The sequence below is a fragment of the Mus caroli genome, unplaced genomic scaffold, assembly GCF_978045245.1.
Source record: "Mus caroli unplaced genomic scaffold, Mus_caroli_1 scaffold_8, whole genome shotgun sequence".
NCBI lineage: Eukaryota > Metazoa > Chordata > Mammalia > Rodentia > Muridae > Mus > Mus caroli.
In genome coordinates, this window is record NW_028227263.1 from 67,239,615 (window position 1) to 67,255,301 (window position 15,687).

Sequence of the window (15,687 nt, forward strand, 5' to 3'; positions counted from 1 at the left end):
CCCCCCACCCCCTTCCTCCTGGGGCCAACCCCTGAACTTGAACTTGTACTTGACACTTTGTCCGGAAGGTGGCGAGGAAGCTGGTCTGAGCCGGGACAGGACTCGCCCGCCACCATCGGTCAGGCAGACCCGGAGAGCCTGCACTCCAAGGCTCCGACTCGCCCCAAACTGCCTAGTGCTCTAGGGCTCTGGGGTTCTGGGGTCCTTTGAGACTGGGGGTGCGTAGGCCCTGGGTGTTGGGGACCCGAGCCGCAGGCGGAGCCCTGAGTCTCGCCGCGCCCCTCCTCCCGATCCCGCGCCCCGCCAGCCGCGGAGCTGCGCGGGGCAGGCAGGATTCTCTGCACGTCGCGTCGGCAGCCACTATTCAGCCGCTAATTGAACGTTAATGGCAGGTGCGGATGAGGTCACCGGAGCTGGCTTTTCTCACACATTTTTCATGCAAATTCGCGAAACTCTAAACAAATTTGAATAAAAAGCTCTTTGTGCCGCCCGCCTCCTAGTCCTCTCCTCCCGGCCCAGGATCTTGGCTCCTCCCGGTGCCCTGGGGCTCCAGCCGGGCCGCAGGATCCCAGCGCCCCGGGGAGTGCCGCCTGGTAGTAGATGGTTGTGGCTCTGACTATCCTGTGGTTCAGGCTGCTGTGAATCGGCGAGAGAATTTTCCATTTATAATCTTAGGACCAAATTAGGATGGCCAGCCACCACGCTTTTAGAGAGGCAATGGGTAAGCGCCTGGCATCTGGACAGACAGGCATTCCTCTGCTGACATCTCACATTTCAGCGGTACACACACACACACACACACACACACACACTGGCCACTTTGAACAGCTTCTTGGTCCTTGCCCTCTCCATAGCTTAGATGGGAATAAGGATAGATGGTGCCAGCTATGCACACCAGCGTCTGGGGATTAAGTGTGATTGGGGATCACGAAGGCACTTAGAGCTGCGCTGGGAACCAGAAAGTGTTAATTATTGTCTGGGGGTCCAAGGGCCTGTGAGAATGAAAACTGATGAAAGCAGGATTGTGATTTGCGCATACATGAAAAAACCTGTCAAAGGCTTTTGGAGCATCATGACCCCCACCCCCCCACCCCCCACCCCGCCCCACCCCCCGCTTCCCATTCGGATTGTAGAGATCTGGAGCCCAGGGACACCAGTTTCCAACTGTGACTTTGCCTGTTTCTAAGCCTCTCTGGGCCTCAGTTTCCTACTGTGGAAGATGTGAGTGCCTTATGGGATCAGGGTGGAAACTGAGGAAGCGTTACTGGAGGCTTAGGAGCAGACTGGGACATGGTCCCTAGGTCAGAACCTCCAGCTCCCCTCTTAGGAGAGCAGAATGCCTATACTCTCCAGGTTCAAAGCAAGATAAGACTTCTGGCTGCCCTGGTGACCCTAGCCCTTGTCAGAGATGACTTTCTAGGGCTTTCTGACGCTTCTGACTCCACCCTTCCCATCACATGACAAAGCACCACGAGCTGTCTTTGCTAGTGGCTGAATCTGGCTTTTCTTGCTCTTGGCTCTCTAGGGGGAAAGAAAAGTGATTAGAGACATAAGTTTTTCGAACTTCTATTAGTTGTGAGCTGGGGTAAAAAAGGCAAAGTTTTCCCAGGGTCAGGAGAGTGCTTCTCTCTCAGAATTTGGCTTAATCATCCCTCAGGGTTGTCCTGAAGTAAGAGTTCCAATGATTTCTAAGCCTGGCTATTCCTTTTGCTCTCCCATGCCTGACCCTCCAGCCTTAGGCTTGCTGCAGCCCTCAGCAGATCCACCTCTGAGAAGCAAGGGGTAGGCCCTGGAGCATCCTTGACCTCCCATCAGGCTTTCGGGTCAAGGACCTGAAGAAAGAGAGCACATCTGCAGAATGCAGATGACCGGACTCAGGAAGCAAATAGCATAGTGCTAATAGCAACACTAACTGAAGGCCCCAGTCTGTATATGGCTTTGGATTTCTTCTCCAGCTCTAGGCCCAGGTTCCAAAGCTTAGTATACCTCACAGATGAAATTAGGTGGAATTAGGGAAGACCCCCCAGGCAAGATACTGGGGGAACCTTGAAGGCAGAAGTTAATGTCTCTATATATGGGACTGGCTAGGAGGGGTTGGAGCTCAGGAGACCTCTTTTAAGGGGCCCAGCCAAAAAGAATAAATTTGGGGTTATGAATCCAGACCGCAACCAATGGGGTAGGTGTTAAATCTCAATCCCGGCAGTTGTTAACCGTGACCTGGGGCACGTAGCAACATTTCTGAACTTCAGTGTCATCTGTAAAACGAGCGTACCAGCATCTTATAAAACTAAGACTCTCCACCAAAGTAAGGGACCTGGTGACAGCCCCACCCCTAGTCGCTTTCCTCCTGACTTTCAAAGCTGCCATCCAAGCCCAGGGACCTCCATGGGTCTCCCAGGTTCCTCTGGTCAACTCTACTGCTCATCTTTCCTTGCCCAATCCCAGGCGTCAGGGCCCAACGCAGACAGAGCTCCACAGGATGTTGGCTCCAAGACTCAGTGCTCAGCTCCACCTTGCCCTTTCCAGATGCCCTCAGCAAGTTACTCCTTTGAGGGCAAAGCCAGGCTTTTGATTAGCACTGGGAGCAGCAAAGTCCGGTGGTGTCTCTGAATACTTGCTGTGTGTATGCAGATGGAGTGGTTCAGAGACAGTCAACTCCTGAAGCCAGCCTGTCCCCAGCAGGGCACCTCCACTGGGCTAAAGCAAGTAGGAGTGCTCACTCACAATCAACACAGCCCACAAACCCCCTCCTCAAAACAGGTCCTCCCAGAGGGGAATCAGAGCCCACACTTGCCTTACCCACTCTAGGATACTGACTTGACCCAAACAGCTTGGAGAAACCCATTGATTTCCCCATTCAGTCTCCTGCATAGGTTAGACTGGAATAATATGACACTCACCTAAGCAGGAACCAGATAACTAACCCTGGGACTAAGTGCGCTTTTGATTAACAGCGGCAGCCATGATGATGACATGTGGTTGGAGAACCGCCAGTGGCCAGAGGCCACCAGTACTGTCAAGACACTTCTCTGCCACATCACCACCTTGTCTCGGGGTGCATGCCCTTCATTGGCTGAGAGAAGTTACACCTATTAAGCGATTGCTATCCTTTCTTTTTTCAATAAAAGGGCTTCACAAACGCACAGAGAAAACAAACACAAAGACACAGGAGGAAAGGCCTCCTGCTTCCCGGACGCTGCTGGGCAGGGCTTGCTTGCCAACCATTCGTGCAGACATACTTATGGCTGATATAGGGTTTTTGACTCTAGGCCTCCTGTATGCTGTGTGCATTTTACCACTGAGCTTCACACACCCCTGCCGCCGTAACTGACCTCTAAGTATATACAAACAAGAACACACTTGACTGTTTTGTACTTTATTCTATTCACTTAAGTATATTAGCAACCTTCCCTATCAGCCTGCATGCAGAGGTAGATCTACCACAGTCTTACAGGTGTGTTAATATTCCATGGAATGAAATGACTCGTTACTCAACCACAGGTCTTTGTCCATGTTCTTAGCAAACTTTTCCAGTATATCTGAAGTGAAATTAGTCATCACGTATATGTGCCTCTTATATTTTGATATTACCACATTTCAGAAAATATTGTAGTTTCTGCTCTCCAACCGACTGTACACACTATCCAGCCAGTGGGATGGAGGCCCCAGGGCCCCTGAGAACAACACTGCACTGGCCTGTTGTGTAGGGCAGCACCTAGTGGCCTGCTCCTGTCTAGGCATGTACAAGCCGGGGGGGCCCAAGGGTCCCTGAATCACAGCAGAGTGGGATCTACAGGGGCTCTGGGAGTGACGGGCATTCGAATGTGACTGGGGTCCCGCCTGAATGATTTCTTGAAGCCATTGTCCCTGTCCCGCCTGGCCTCCTTAATAGGAGTTGATTCAGGGTTTGGGGGGGCTGTGGAGAAGGGGGTGTGCAGTCCTCACCACAGGCACCCAGGAATGTATCATAGGAGGGAGAGAAAGAGGAAGGGGGGAACCCATCCCTGGGAGAGGCAGGACCGTCAAGAACCCCCGACTGATGAATAGCGAGTGTGCCCTTGAACCTTGCTGGGCTTCACCGTTCTCAGGCACAGAACAAGAGCCCTGAGACACATGGAGCCCAGCTGCACAGGGATGGCGGTGGTTCATCTCAGACACTCTGACAGGCCGAGCCTTTTCCCTGCATAGCTCTGATCTGCCTCCCAGCTCCCCTGGCAACAGCACAGCAGCATGGCTCCTGGTTCCAGGCCCTGCCTGCTGTGAGCAGGAGGAGGGAGGAAGAGGAGCACCAAGGGGAGGACAGCTGGGGAGAAATGTTGTTAACTCCTGGGAGGCTGGAGTCCCTTCCTTTGGCAACTTCCCAGTGTGCTGCCTAGTTCTTTGGGGTGGCAATGCTGGTGATGACGTCTCTATCTCCCAAGCGTCTGAACAGAGTGTTCTATAGCACATCAGACCCAGAACGGGCCTGAAAGATGTGGCACAAGCAGAAAGGAAGGAGATCCTAGACAAGCAGGTGGGGCTGGGGCCCATGTCCCCTGGTCTCCTGCCGAGTCGGTAGGATTGTTCCTTGTACAGCAGCCTCAGGATGGTGGCCAGTGCAGTTTCCTTTCCTGCTGGATTTTTCTGGTTCAGGTTCTTGGCTCTGTGTTCATCCTGTGGCTTTGGCAGGAATTCTCACTTCTCTGTCTGTTCCCAGAAGAGCTGATCAGAGCCCGTGCCATCACTTCCCTTCACAGGACAATCTAAAGACAAGAGAGATAGTCTGTAAGCTGCTTGCACTTGGGGCGGTTGGTGTCCTATGAATTCCATTCAGGTATCATCAGGGCTGAAACTAGGAACTGTTGCTCTCTGGGAAGAGAAAACCGGGGAGGAGAGAGGATCAGACATCCCCAGCAGGGAAGTCCTGAAACGGAGAAAAGAGGATTTCTTTATGACCATGGCCTTTGGAACTTCTGGGGCCAGCTGGGATAAAAGAGACTTAACGTAATCATTCCAAAGTGTTCTCCTATGTTATTTATGTGTCTTTGTGTACACTTATGTGAACGGTATAGTCGTTATTATTGTTTTTTATTGTATCTACATTGTTCTGTCTTCATGTATGTCTGTGTGAAGGTGTCAGATCCCCTGGAATTAGAATTACAGACAGTTGTGAATTGCCATTTGGGGGCTGGGATTCGAACCTAAGTCCTTTGGAAGAGCAGGCAGTGTTCTTAACTGCTGAGCCATCTCTCCAGTCCAGGTATGGTTATTGTTTTGTTGTTCTTGTTCTATTTTGAGTCTAAGAATAGACCTCAAAGCCTTGAGCATGCTTGGAAAGCTCTCTACCCCTTTCTCATTTTAGCAACATGGAGACTCTGGCTGAGAGACTATGCACTAGCCCAGGGTCACCCTGGTAATACAAAGGTATTGTTCCACACCCTCTACCCTTCACAGCTACAGTTGTGTCTCTAACAGAGCCACCTGGCTGGGGAAGGCGGGGAAGGGACCAGGCTTCAAGAAGTGACGCTCTCATGGATTACTGAGCGTAGGGAGCTTTTGAGTCTAAAGGCTTTGGATCAGGGAAGATCCCAAATATATGACAAATCCTTCCTGAAGCCATTTGGAACTAGAGGAGAAGGCCAAGCATGCAGACTCGGGCTGAAAGCACACCTAGTCAAAGCGCATGCGCTCTGGTCCAGGCCTTTGCTCAGGACGGGGTACTTTCCACCCAAAGCTGCAGGCTAGCGGTAAAGGAAGCACCTGGGGTTGGTTGGTTGGTCATTAGTTTGTAGGCCTTAGGTAGAGGTGTCTGTCTACTGTGTCTCAGGGCATCATGAAGGAGAAAAAAATGGCTGGGTTTCCTGAAACTCAGGGAGCAGGAGGTGAGGTGACTCGCAGGTAATAAAGCAGAAAAAAAAAATAAGAATTCCCAAATTATAAAATTTAGGGGCTGAGTACTGCAGACGGCATCCTATCCAGTGTTCCCTTCCCAGGTCTGGAGAAGAAAGAGGCTTGCCTAAGACCACTAAAAAAGACGGTGGTCAGGAGGGCATTCTCTGACTTCCAGGTAAGTGGGGCTGGGCTTCTTGTGACCTTGTTTCTTTCCTAGGCCACCTTGGACCCTGAAAGGGTAAGATTTCAGGAAGAAAAGAACTCAGTAGAAACCACTGCTATCTAGGTGCACATGCCCAGGAAAGGGGAGAGTCTCCAAAATCCTGGGGCTGGCTTGAGGCCAGAAGCTTTCTTCAGAGATGCACCTTGACTTTATTCTACCTCCAGCATCACAGTCTCAGACAACAGGCGTCACTGTCACTGACCTCCCCTAGAGAAAGAAGCCAGGCATGAGGAGGTGGGTCAGAAGGAGGACAGGCCTCCACTCCTTGGCCCACAGTGCCTCTGAAAAGGTGGGAGATTCAGAAGTTCATCCCATACCAGAGAGAGAAAAAGAGAGGGGGAGAGGGGAGAGGGGGAGAGACTGGGATAGGTTTTCAGCCAGTGTGGAGCCTGAAGCTTGGATCTGATGGGGTATGCCCCCCACAGGAAGCAGAGCTGACCTGGTGAAAGAGAGCAAAAGACACCCTGGAATCTTGTGTCCTGACATCCTGTCAGAAGTTGCCCTAAGGCAGGTTTCTGTGTTTGAGGAATAGACACCAATGTGGTGGAACAGAGAGACAGAAAGACAAATAGATTTATTTGGGTCCAGCTGTGCCCTCTTCACTGGGCTGCTGGTTCAGGCCAGTTGCCATGCTGGTACCAAGGCCATACTGGTGATGAATGTTCTACCATGTCCGTCCTCTCAGCTCAAAGCCATATTAAATGGCCTTCCTAGCTCTCACTCAGTTAAGGAAAAGAGCATATGTGTTTGGCACCAGTCACAACAACTCTATGTAGGGTTTCCCAACATCACAAATGATGCTTTAGAGACTCCAGAACATTCAGGGTCTAACTGCCCATTAATCCAGGGCTGAGTGTCTGCCTACAGCATCTCTTCCTCTGTCCCTTCTCTCCAGCCAGGATTTTCCTGCCTCCTGGTGGCCACGAGCCCCCAGAACTACCTGGAACTGTATTCAGCATCCTGACTTCAATTTCTACACTCTGGGTTTTCTCTGAGCCACTCAAACTCATATGGAAAGTGTGCCATCCATAACAACTCAGACCTGGCCTGAGCATCTCAGAGCATCTTCCTGGCTGACCAGAGGATGACTACCTACTGTACAAAATGAGACTATTCTAATTGAGATTTGGCAGCTGGAAGATCTAGGACCAAGCATACAGCTAAGAGCAGCTACCAAAAAATAAAAGCCTAGTCACATAGAAAGGACTAGAAAACACTGATCTTGGGAAGTTTTCTTCTTAGGAACAAAGAACAGGGTGCTGCATTGCTGCAGTCAGTGCTGATGTCCCAACATATACTGGGTACCACCCATCCTGGGTCCAGCCCAGCCAAGACTACTGCCTCCAGAGGGGAAGCTGCGCTTGGAATGTGATTCCCCAGCTTTGCCATGACACTTGGTGATGCTCCACTAGCAGAGTGTGACTCCTAAGATCCCTTGTCACCTCCTAAAGCCTCTGCCAGCCCGCCCTCCCAGCACCACACTGATCACCAGATTAAGGAGCTCAGAGATACAGCTGAGGCAGCAGCTGAGGCAGCTCAGAGCGGGGTGAGGCAGGAAGGGCAGCAGGCAGCTCCCCCAAGTCCCTGCCATCTTGACTCTTCCCCACCCGTACTGCAGGCTCACTGTGCCTGACTTCACTAAGGTCTGGACCAGTCCACCAGACTCCAGGATAGACTAAGAAACAGGTGGGGAGGCAGATGAAGGATAGCTACATGGAGAATGGAGAATGGAAGTAAGAAACAGGCTAGAGCCATACAATCAGAAGAGAATGGCTCAAGGCTCACCTTTGTCCCCAAGGTCATCTGAGGCCAATCACTGAGCTCCCTGTGGGTCTCTGGCCAGCTGCCTGCTCTAGATCCGAGTACATCTCACCATGTCTGAGGAGAGAAGGCTGGCAAAGAAGAAATAAGAGAGGGAACTGGGCATTAGAACATTTTCTTAAAGACACCTAACTTATTAAAGAGACACACAGTAGTTGAGCATGGTGGTACATGCCTTGAGTCCCAGGATACAGGAGACAGAGGCAGGCAAATCTCTGTGAATTCAATGCCAGTCTGGAGTACATGGGAAATTCCAGGACATCCAAGGCTATATGTAGACCCTATCTAAAATTTGAAACACACACACACACACACATACACACACTTACACAGATTAATCAATTCCTTTTCTGTATATGAAGAATGGAATAGGCTTGGTAATAAAAACTAATCAGGAAGGAATGGGGAGTTGGGACTGACTAGCCCGAGGCTTGGAAGTTCAGTAACCCATAGGCTGTGTCACAAGAGGGCAAGATGAGTGATGGAAGATGACCCACAAAGAGCTCAAAGTCACATGTGCAGACACTTGCACATGGATGAGGGAGTAAGGCTGCATCCCCACACCCCTCACTTTATGGGGTTCCTGTGGAGCTCTAGATGGGTGGATGCTCTGAAGGCATGAGCTGGAAAGTTGCTAGGAGGCCTGGCTGAGCTTAGCCTGGAAGGTACCCAGCATTTCTCAGTCCCGTGCCCTCGCCCAGGGCCTGCAGGGAGTGAATGGGACACACCCAGGGCACCAGTCAGCAGTTGCTCTCCTCTCCTGTGCTGTGCTGGGGTGGCTTTCCACCACTGCAGCATACAGGCCAGAGGAAGCCTCAGGCTTGGGAGCGGGCTCTGTGTAAGGACCTGGGGAGACAGGCTCTGCTGACTCCTGACCTTCCATCAATGGCTCAAAACCCCAGACTTCAGCGTGTGCAGTGATCAACTCCTTCTTTCCATAACCCACCCACCCACACTCAGAACTCACGAGTCTCACTCTTGTCATTGTGCTAAATGAACACAAGCTAAAATGATCACCACCGGCAGAGATGTCCTCAGCTGGGACAGAACCAGGAGTCCCTGAAGCTCAGCTTCATCACTGTGCTACTGACATTAAGAGTCAAAGGGACTCTTAATCTGTCCAAGGTCACACAGCAAGCCAGTGGCAAGGCCATGACTGTACCCTGTCTACCACCCTACTACAAGGGCCTAAAAGGGAACTTCCCCATCACATCCTAAACAAGTCCCTGACCTGTTATGGACGGCACGGGCTTGGGGACAGAGGAGGCCATAATGCGATAAGCCGACTGGCCATCTGGCTCTGGGACAGAGGAGAGCCCAGACTGGTCGCTTCTGCTGCCTGGTCCCAAGGGGCCTTGTGTCACAAGAGACAGACTGCCAGATGGACAGGCAGTAGCCTAGGTCTGGGTAGAAGCCAATGAGTCCCCTGGAGTCAGAGCTGACCAACTTTCAGGGGTAGGGGAAGGAGTGGAGGGGGCACAGAGAGCAAGGCCAGGCTTCCCACAGGCCAAAGAGCAGCAGGACAGGAAAGCTGGGATTCCCCACCCAGAGCCACAGCCTAGCTCCCCAGGTAGGCCCGCACAGCCTTGCCAAGCTCAACTCCACAGCCTCCAGCCCACTGGCCAGCCACAAACACGGCCCCCTCCTGGGGGAGGAGGAAGGCAAACACATCTCCCCTGGCACCTTCTCAGACATGCATGCAAAACTAATTAACATGGGGAGACATGCGAGCAGCCGGCCAGCTCCACACCCTCGAGTCCATGCAGACAAGGCGATCCCTTGTCCGGGGGACCTGCACAAAGCTTTGTTGCTAATTTAGGCATCTGTCTCTGTCTGGTCTGGTCCTCCTGCCTGCACTGGGGTTTTTCCCAGCCCCTCGGACAATGCTGGGAACAGGCCCTCAGATCCCTTATTCAAATCACACCCGGGACAATAAGCTCATTGTGCAGGCCACAGAAAGGGGGATGCTGGGGGGGGGTGGGGGTGGGGAGTGTGTTAGGGGCATCAGGGAGTGGAGAAGGGTGGGGGTGTGTGTGTGAAGAAAATAGGAAGCCAGTAAAGTGTTTACTAACATAGCCCCTGCAGCTGCCTTGGGCCCCTTGCCCCTCCCTTGCTTGGCTGGGAGCTGGGGAGAGGTCTTGGGACTAAGAGATGGGAGCACTAGAGTGGATGCAGGACCTTGTGCCTGTGGGCCCAGCAGATAGATACAAACTCTGACTCAAGCCTCCAACCTGGTGGCTCTTCCTTCAATAGTCTACAACTATCTCTGCATGTGCAAGCATCGGGCATAATTTTTGAATAGCAGAGTTGGGGGGTTTCCTTTCTTTCTCACCTCGGGCTTAGCAGAGTAGTGTGTAGACTCACTATAGAGATGTGGCTAGAGACAGAGGCACTGGTGGCTGTGCAGGGTGCGACAGGCTGTCTCGGCCATTGTTTGCAGGCAACATTTCATCTTCTCCTCCTTCCCATCTACTAAATTAGGAAGTAGATGGTAAACTGCAGAGGGGCAGTCCCCCCCCACCATGGACAGGGCAGAAGGAAGGCAACTGGGAGCTCTTGGCAGATGGGGCTCACCCAGCCCAGCAACTGCTCAGGCCATACCTGGCCAGACCCTTGACTGCATCCCCACACAGTGAACAAGAGAAAAAAATCCTGTATCTGTATGTGTGCAAGTACATACATACCAGCATCCTGATATCCCTGAGGGGGAGCTGAGGCTTTGAAATGTCTTCTTTTTCCCAACACCGCCCCCAGCTCCCTGTTGCACTGAGCACGCCTAGACAGGCCGACATAAATAGACACACACTGCCTGACTCTGACACGAGATACAAAAAGAAACACACACACCCAGAGGCAGCAGCAGACACACACTGACAGTGGTGTAATGAGCGCTGGACGACAAGAGCAGTCCGTCAGGAGCTCCCGCCACTGGGGTGGCCAAAGGTTACAGTGCCACTGCAGGGCAGCACCCCAGCTCTCTCCTTTTTGTCCTATCTCTTCCTTTGTTTGTTTTCTGAGGCAGGGTCTCATGTAGCCCTGGCTGGCCTTGAACTCCTTACTGTCCTGTCTCCATCTCCCAAGTACTAGGGTTAAAGGCAAGAACCACGGTATCTGGGCTTCAAAAGTCATCTGCATTTTCCTGTATCCCAAGACAACATATCCTGCAGCTGGGGCAAAGTGGAGCGCTGCAGAGGTGGCTTTCCTCTCGGTACTAGCTTAGGCTCCAGTTTCTTGCTGTTAAAATAATTTGGAGATAAGTATCATAGGAGGAAGAGAAACATAAATGATTACTATATACCATCCCACGATGGAAAAGTACTAGCTTGAACAGCCAACAGTCGACTGTTCTCAGTTTAACAATAAAGACATTTTATATGGGTCAACCTAGCAAGCAACTGGTCCCACAAGAAGGAAACATTCCACTTGTTTATTTATTTAATTTTACTGTAGTATCTTTTGAGATAGGACCTTATCGGTTGTTCCAATTGACCTTGAGCTCCTGGGATCAAGCATTTCTCCTGCCTCAGTTTCCCGAGTAGCCAGGACAGGACTTGGATGCCCCCACACCTGCCTTCCCTGTTTCAATTTCAATGCCTTCCTCAAGCAGGCGCTTTTGTACCAGTAAAGGAAACTGCAATGAGAACGTAAACTGAGTGAATTCTACATGGACTTCCAGCCACACACAGAGAAAGAACAGCTGCTGGAGAGAGCTATCCGTGTCTATGTGGGGCCTACAGCAGAGGTTGGGAAGGAACCCAGCTTCTTAGTGTGGGGCCTACAGCCAAAGTTGGGGGGGAACCCACCTTCTTAGTCATCACCAAGCTGTCTTTTCTTTTTTCTCTTCTCCTGGCCCACCCTGGAGTGCGTCCTGGAAGAGAGACAAGGCCCATGAGAGGGAGAGCAGAACAGGAAGTGAGACAGTTGCGCACCCACTCCCTCAGCACAGGAGTCTGTGAGCCACTTTGCTCTAAAGTAAGCCTCTCTCAGGAGCCTCGTGACTGAAGTGTGTGCTGTCAACTCACTCCCATATTTAAACCCTTGGCGAGTCTCTGTGGATGTGACATTTATTCAGTAAACTGCCTCCAGAAACCTAAGCAAAGGAAGCCACAAGAGAATTAAGGCCACCAGTGCAGGGAAGACCCACTTGCTGTTGGTCCCCGTGCATCCCCTTGCTCTGTGGCTCAGCATAAGAACTAAGAGGACATGCTGTCTTCCTGGGAAACATCTTCACTGACCTCTCTGTTTTCTACAGGAAAGACAGACGTTTCAGGAAGAATCCAGCACTGCAGTCTCAGCAGCTGCTACTCACCTGTCCACAGAAGAAAGCCTACTTCAAGTATACTCACCTTGCCCACCAGCAACAACTGGACAGTGCATAATGAGGATGAGGGCAGGACATACCCCCTAGTCTCCTGGTGGCTCAACCATTCAAAGACTTAGAAGGAGCTTCCACGCAGCCAGAAGTGGAATGGACTCTCTCCTATGTGCTGTGATAGCCACCATACAATATCTTTATCTACACACACACACACACACACACACACACACACACACACACACACACATACACACCAAGTTACCAGTAACAAGTTCACCAGAATAGTAGTGATGAGAAGAAACCTATTCGTCTTTCCTGTTCTAGGAAGGCAAGGGACAGTCAGGGAGAGGGATTCGTTTGCAGGGCTGGGCCACAGTCCAGCTATGCGGGAAGATGGTGGCCAGGTGCTCACCACTGTCAGTTTGCTTGTAGACCTGACTGCCAAAAACTGTGCTTGGAATCCAGCTGAAGGAGAACCAGGAGGGAATTCCAAAGCTGGTACTCTGGACAAGCTTCTGGTGTCTAAGGAGAAGAAACCACGAATTCTTCATGAATCCCTCCAAGTACTGTTTAATATCCAATTGCACTTAAGATATTTCCTACTAGTTTCACACATAAATCTCAACAAGTTATTGATATTCTGTTTCTTAAGATCCAAATTGTTTTAAATGGAGAAGAAGAGACTGTAGGGCCAGTGGGATCTAGAGGATTTAGCTAGTGAAGTCTAGCTGAGCTAAGTGACAGCTGATGGTCACCATGGCAAAGCGTGAAGTGGCCTCTGACTTTATTCTGCAGGTCCTTGAAGAATGAGGGGCATGGGGGAGACAAGAAGCCACCGACTGATGGTCACTGTCACATCCCCTGCCTGCTAACTCAGCGCTCCCTCCCTCAGGCTGACCTTCCTGCTGTGGATGGACATGTGAAGTTCCATATTACAAGAGCTCAAGGGCTCAGCGGAGGACTGTGGTTTCCTCCTGTGTCCCCAAGGCCTTGCCTGACACATAATGTGCAGTCAATAAATGTTGAATGAATAAATGATTGTGGTAAAAAAAAAATAATGTGGCATGGGAAGATGTCCAACTTCTGAGCTCCACAATTCACCCACAAAGTTGGAAATGGCTCCATGAGAGAGTCCAAGGCAAGTGCAATGAGGTGCCAGGCACAGAGTTGGTATGCCTGCTCAGCTCCAGCTGGCCTAGGTGGCACAGGGCCTGACAGCCTCTATTCTACCCACCTTGTTCCCATGGTGACCAGACCAGTTCCTTTAGCTGTCTCCCTGCCTTGTTATTCTTGGCTTCCACCATCTGACTTGATGATCCATACCTAAATCTCAAGCCCAGTCTAGTACAATACTTGCAGCTTCTCTGAACCTCTGGCCAGAGGATATCATCCTCTGGCGGGGATCCTGCCCTCTTGGTGGCCTAAAAGACACGTTTGGGCACAGGATGCCTTCTCTGGTATTTCTTTCTCCAGAAAATCCCTCTTTTCTGAACTTCCTGGACCCAAGTTAAATCCTAGAGCCTGTATGTGTGCTCACAAACCCCTCCATGGGTGCCTGCTAGCACTGGTCAAGCTGATCTCTGTGATCCAGAAGTCAGGGAGCAGCTCTGGGTTTTCCCTCCACTATGGAGCTTGTGGACACGCAGAAGACACAACAACAACTTGAGTGCAACATGAGAGAGAGCTAAGCTTGGTCCCTTGCTTACTATCTTCCAGGGATTTTATTTCTATCCAATGTGTGACATGACATCTCTTCTCCCCTCTTCCCCTTTCCTTTCCTTTCTCTTCTTACTCTCAGACCCAGAGACTGAACTTGGGCCCTGGTGTTTCCTGAGTGCTAACCCCAAATTCACAGTTGAGAACAGCAGCTCACAAAGAGGAGAAGCAGTATGCTCATTGTTTCTGAACTGGATCAGAAAGGCCCGGCCTGGATCCCGGGAGCCCTGTGGCCTCTGCCTCACGGCTGGGCTCTGACAGCATAAGGGAGAGGTTGGCAAGACGGCTCAGGAAGGCTGCCAAACCTGACAACGGAGTTTGATCACCAGGCCCACACAGAAGAGAGAACCAACTCCTGCATGTTGTACACACACACACACACACACACACACACACACCTTAGAAAGAAAACAAGATTGAACAGAGGACATAGATTCTATCCTTCCATAGAAGAATACCCCTTCTAGGAGCAGAAAGCAAGATCCACCACACTCACCCTGAGCAGTCAGTCTCTTGCAATTGTGAAAGCCTGTGGAGTTGGGTCACCCTGATTTATCTTATTTTATTTGAGACAGGGTATCTCTATGTATCTCTGGCTGTCCTAGAACTACCCTGATTTGTATAAACTGAAGCGCAGCAAGGCATTAGCTGACAGACACTATCAAGACAAGCCAGGACCAGAGGAGCTGTTTGCCACCTCTCCAATTCTCCTGGGCTTCCTGGGGGCCTAGCACTGAGCTCTCCCATCTGGATTATTCAGCAGTGTTGCCTGCCTGAAGCAGGAGACTCTGCAGAGACATCTTCTCACAGCCTAAACACACCCTATGCTGCTTTGAAAACCTAGCAGATTCCTTGGGAGACAAGGACCTTGTGAAAACTGAGATAGCTTCCTAAGAGCTACAGCTTCTGAGACCCACCTCAAGCAATCCCCATGACGAGAAAAGAAGGGGGGACCCTGTATTATATTTACTCCACTGAGCCAGGCCTCAAAGACCCAGCATGCAAAGATCAGCACAGAGCCTGGCACAGTGCTCATGCCTGGTAAATGCTTGTGGCATCTTCCCCAGGACTCATGATTCCCACTCCCTGTCTTTCAGGCTCCAGGGAGGAGCCACTTTTCAGACAGTCCTAGAGTATGGGAGCTGAAAGCTCCTTGACCCAGACCAGATTTCCCTAGCAAGAAACTGGATATTCTGAAAGGGGCCAGGGCTGGTGGCAAGGCTAGCCCACAGCCTGGGGTCTCCCAAGGTGAGAAGGCTGAACAGGCCTCTACCCTCTGACAGCAGGACAAGCCCAGCACCTCCCCTAGGGGGGGGAAAAAAACCTCTCTGGAGACCAGAGGCCTGGCAGGGAGCCAAAGCAGGAGCCTCTCCAAGAAAATGCTGGCTTTGAGCCAAGGAGTATCCCAGAAGCTCCAGCTTGCACATCGGCTGAGGCTGAGGGGAGGAGGGGCAGCCAAGAGATAGGCAGCCCCAGCCATCTTCCAAAGGAACCTAGCCAAAAGGGAGTTTGATACGAACCTGAGACACACAGCTGTCTTTCCTTGTTTAGTGGTTCTTGTGTATCTGGGAGAGTGTGAAGTCACCACTGCCTGGTGTGGGTGCCACTCTTGGAACAATGAACCTGTCAGCTCCAGCTCTACCTACACAAACTCCCTAGGGGGCTGCTGACCCTTCATGGAAAGATTCTTCCAGGGTTAACTTCACCCTATGCCGAAAAACACAATGTTGCCTATGAA

General features: G+C 51.2%; 1 long non-coding RNA gene across 3 annotated transcripts in view; it reads right to left on the minus strand.

Annotated features, from left to right (window-relative positions):
• Positions 1–3,374: 3,374 nt before the first annotated feature.
• LOC110298708 (uncharacterized) overlaps positions 3,375–15,687 on the minus strand; it is a 32,364-nt gene continuing 20,051 nt past the window's right edge. For 2 of the 3 annotated variants that reach the window (XR_003837245.2, XR_015047726.1), the window contains exons 2-4: positions 11,719–11,783; positions 7,880–7,986; positions 3,375–4,742 (exon numbers count right to left, since the gene is read on the minus strand). This is a non-coding gene — a long non-coding RNA (uncharacterized LOC110298708). Of the gene's footprint in view, positions 4,743–7,879; positions 7,987–11,718; positions 11,784–12,645; positions 12,899–15,687 lie in introns of those variants that run through there. The other variant, XR_003837246.2, reaches the window with a different exon arrangement.